The following is a 4,839-nucleotide window of genomic DNA, read 5'->3' as shown; positions in this document are numbered from 1 at the left end:
CATGTGTCTTTTTTTTTTTTTTAATTTATTTTTGGCTGTGTTGGGTCTTCGTTTCTGTGCGAGGGCTTTCTCCAGTTGTGGCGAGCGGGGGCCACTCTTCATCGCAGTGCGCGGGCATCTCACTGTTGCAGCCTCTCGTTGTGGAGCACAGGCTCCAGACGTGCAGGCTCAGTAGTTGTGGTTCACGGGCCCAGTTGCTCCGCGGCATGTGGGATCCTCCCAGACCAGGGCTTGAACCTGTGTCCCCTGCATTGGCAGGCAGACTCTCAACCACTGTGCCACCAGGGAAGCCCCCACATGTCTTTTTGAATTATGGTTTTCTCTGGGTATATGCCCAGTAGTGGGATTGCTGGGTCATATGGTAATTCTATTTTTAGTTTTTTAAGGAACCTCCATACTGTTCTCCATAGTGGCTGTATCAATTTACATTCCCACCAACAGTGCAAGAGGGTTCCCTTTTCTCCACACCCTCCCCAGCATTTGTTGTTTGTAGATTTTCTAATGATGCCCATTCTAACTGGTGTGAGGTCACACCTCATTGTAGTTTTGATTTGCATTTCTCTAATAATTAGTGATGTTGAGCATCTTTTCATGTGCTTCTTGGCCATCTGTATGTCTTCTTTGGAGAAATGTCTATTTAGGTCTTCTGCCCATTTCTGGATTGGGTTGTTTTTTTAATACTGAGCTGCATGAGCTCGTTTGATTCGTTTGCAAATATTTTCTCACATTCTGAGGGTTATCTTTTCGTCTTTGTAGTTTCCTTTGCTGTGCAAAAACTTTTAAGTTTCATTAGGTCCCATTTGTTTATTTTTGTTTTTATTTCCATTAGTCTAGGAGGTGGATCAAAAAAGATCTTGCTGTGATTTATGTCAGAGTGTTCTTCCTATGTTTTCCTCTAACACTTTTATAGTATGCGGTTTTACATTTAGGTCTCTAATCCATTTTGAGTTTATTTTTGTGTATGGTGTTAGGGAGTGTTCTAATTTCATTCTTTTGCATGTAGCTGTCCCGTTTTCCCAGCACCACTTATTGAAAAGACTGTCTTTTCTCCACTGTATATCCTTGCCTCCTTTGTCATAGATTAGTTGACCATATGTGCATGGGTTTATCTCTGGGCTTTCTATCCTGTTCTATTGATCCTATATTTCGGTTTTTGTACCAGTACCATATTGTATTGATTACTGTAGCTTCGTAGTATAGTCTGAAGTCAGGGAGTCTGATTCCTCCAGCTCCGTTTTTTTCCCTCAAGACTGCTTTGACTATTCGGGGTCTTTTGTGTCTCCATACAAATTTTAAGATTTTTTGTTCTAGTTCTGTAAAATTGCCATTGGTAATTTGATAGGGATTGCACTGAATCTGTAGATTGCTTTGGGTAGTATAGTCATTTTCACAGTATTGAATCTTCCAATCCAAGAACATGGTATATCTCTCCATCTGTTGGTATCATCTTTAATTTCTTTCATCAGTGTCTTATACTTTTCTGCATTCAGGTCTTTTGTCTCCCTAGGTAGGTTTATTCCTAGGTATTTTATTATTTTTGTTGCAATGGTAAATGGGAGTGTTTTCTTAATTTCTTTTTCAGATTTTTCATCATTAGTGTATAGGAATGCAAGAGATTTCTGTGCATTAATTTTGTATCCTGCAACTTTACCAAGTTCATTGATTAGCTCTAGTAGTTTTCTGGTGGCATTTTTAGGATTCTCTATGTATAGTATCATGTCATCTGCAAACAGTGACAGTTCTACTTCTTCTTTTCCAACTTGTATTCCTTTTATTTCTTTTTCTTCTCTGATTGCCGTGGCTAGGACTTTCAAAACTATGTTGAATGATAGTGGTGATAGTGGACATCCTTGTCTCGTTCCTGATCTTAGAGGAAATGCTTTCAGTTTTTCACCATTGAGAATGATGTTTGCTGTGGGTTTGTCGTATATGGCCTTGATTATGTTGAGGTAGGTTCCCTCTATGCCCACTTTCTGGAGAGTTTTTATCATAAATGGGTGTTGAATTTTCTCAAATGCTTTTTCTGCATCGATTGAGATGATCGTGTGGCTTTTATTCTTCAATTTGTTAATATGACGTATCACATTGATTGATTTGCGTATATTGAAGAATCCTTGCATCCCTGAGATAAATCCCACTTAATCATAGTGTATGATCCTTTTAATGTGTTGTTGGATTCTGTTTGCTAGTATTTTGTTGAGGATTTTTGCATCTATATTCATCAGTGATATTGGTCTATAATTTTCTTTTTTTGTAGTGTCTTTGTCTGGTTTTGGTATCAGGGTGATGGTGGCCTCATAGAATGAGTTTGGGAGTGTTCCTTCCTCTGCAATTTTTTGGAAGAGTTTGAGAAGGATGAGTGTTAGTTCTTCTCTAAATGTTTGATAGAATTGATAGAATTCACCTGTGAAGCCATCTGGTCCTGGACTTTTGTTTGTTGGAAGATTTTTAATCACAGTTTCAATTTCATTACTTGTGATTGGTTTGTTCATATTTTCTATTTCTTTTCTACTTCTATTTCTACTGCCATTCAGTAGGTTGCCTTTTCATCTTGTTATAGTTTCCTTTGCTGTATAGAAACTTTTAGTTTCATGTTGTCCCACTTGTTTATTTTTGCTTTTGTTGCTTTTTAAAATTGGGATTAAACATATATAACACAAAATTTATCATTTTACCCATTTTTAAGTGTACAATTCAGTGGCATTAAGTACATTCACAATGCTGTGTAATCATCACCACTAGCCATCTCCAGAAATTTGTCATTGTCTCAAACAGAAACTCTGTACCCATTAAATAGTAACTCCCCTTTATCTCCTTCCCTCAGTTTCTGGCAACCTCTGTTCTCTCTGTCTTTATGAATTTGTCTATTCTAGGTACCTCACATAATATACAATATTTGTTCTTTAGTCTGGCTTATTTCACTTAGCATGTTTTTAGGGTTCATCTATGTTTTAGCATGTATCAGAATTTCATTCCTTTTAAAGTTTGAATAATATTCCATTCTATGTATATACTAAATTCTGTTATTGTGAGATAATAGATAATACATACATTGGTCTAAAACAAGGTTATACAAAAACAAACATTTTAGTGATATGACAAAAATTCAATTCAACAAGCAGTATTCAGTGGCACTAATTTAGGAGCTTCCAAACCAACAAAACCAACAAAAATTCCTGCTCACATTTTAGCAGAATGTAAATTGTGAAGTAAAATAGAGATGTAGCATACATTGAACAGGATTAACAGCAGATTAGACATTGCAGAAGAAAAGATTAGTGAATTTATAGACATAGCAATAGAAACTATCCAAAATGAAACTGAGAAAAAAACTCCCAGAATTCAACAGGGTATTGGTGAGTTTTGTAGGACAATGTCAAGTAGCATAATATATGTATAATTGGAGTCCTCAAAGGCCAGGAGTGAGGGAAGCAGAAAAAATATCAGAAGAAATAAAAGCCAAAATATTTTACAAATTTCATGAAAACTGAACCCACAGATCCAAGGAATTCAGCAAATCCAAAGCATACGTGTGAGAGAATGGGAAATAAGTATTGGTCTCTGCTGTTGGTCCCTGGCACAGAGCTCCTGAAATCCTTTCCTAAAATGATAAAACATTAGGAGCATCTCTTGTTCTAATATTGTCTTTAACCCTGTCTCTGACGCAGTGCTCCAAAAACCCTTATAAATTCCTAAGTGATAAGAGCATCTTTTGTTCTATTGAAGTGACTCTGAGTGGGCTGCTGGATGGCTTCCAGATGGGGCTAGTGGGCCAGAAAAACTAAACCTTGATTAGAAGCTTAGAATTTTTCAGCCCTGTCTCCCCCATTTCTCCAGAGTGGGGAGAGGGGCTGGGAACAGAGTTAATAATTGATCATGCCTACGTGAGGAATCCTCCATAAAATCCCAATAGTATGGAATTCAGAGAGTTGCCAGGTTGGTGAACACATCCACACTGGAAGGGTGACACACCCCAATTCCATGGGGACAGAAGCTATTGCCCTCAGGGCCCTCTCAGACCTTGCCCTGTGTTTCTCTTCATCTGGCTGTTCATCTGTATCCTTTATCATATCCTTTAAATATTTATTTATTTATTATTTTTGGCTGTGTTGGGTCTTCGTTACTGTGCAAGGGCTTTCTCTAGTTGCGGCAAGCGGGGGCCACTCTTCATCGCGGTGCGCGGGCCTCTCACTATCGTGGCCTCTCTCGTTGCGGAGCACAAGCTCCAGACGCGCAGGCTCAGTAATTGTGGCTCACGGGCCTAGCCGCTCCGCGGCATGTGGGATCTTCCCAGACCAGGGCTCGAACCCGCGTCCCCTGCATTGTCAGGCAGATTCTCAACCACTGCGCCACCAGGGAAGCCCATATCATATCCTTTAATAAACTGGTAAATGTATTTTTCTGAGTTCAGTGAGCCAGTCTAGCAAAGTAATCAAATCCAAGGAGGGGGGTCATTGGAACCTCTGATCTGTAGCCGGTTGGTTGGAAGCACAAGTGATTACCTGGGCTTGGGCTTGGGACTGACATCTGAAGTGTGTGTGTGTGTGTGTGTGTGTGTGTGTGTGTGTGTGTGTGTGTGTGGTCTGTGCAGTCCTGTGGGACTGAGCCCTAAATCTGTGGGATCTGATGTTATCTCCTGATAGTGTTGGAATTGAGTTAAATTGTAGAATGCCTGTCTGGTGGCGGAGACTTGCATGTTGTTGTGGAGAAAACCCAAAACCCACCCACACATTTGGTGACCAGAAATAAGGTGTTTTGTATAGGGAGTAAAGAAGACCCACAGGAGATAGACTGAACTAAGGATTTTCCCTACAACAGGAGGGAAAGACTGTGTTTATT

The sequence above is a fragment of the Balaenoptera acutorostrata genome, chromosome 14 (assembly GCF_949987535.1).
Source record: "Balaenoptera acutorostrata chromosome 14, mBalAcu1.1, whole genome shotgun sequence".
In the NCBI taxonomy this organism is placed as follows: Eukaryota; Metazoa; Chordata; class Mammalia; order Artiodactyla; family Balaenopteridae; genus Balaenoptera; species Balaenoptera acutorostrata.
This window is presented reverse-complemented; position numbering follows the sequence as displayed.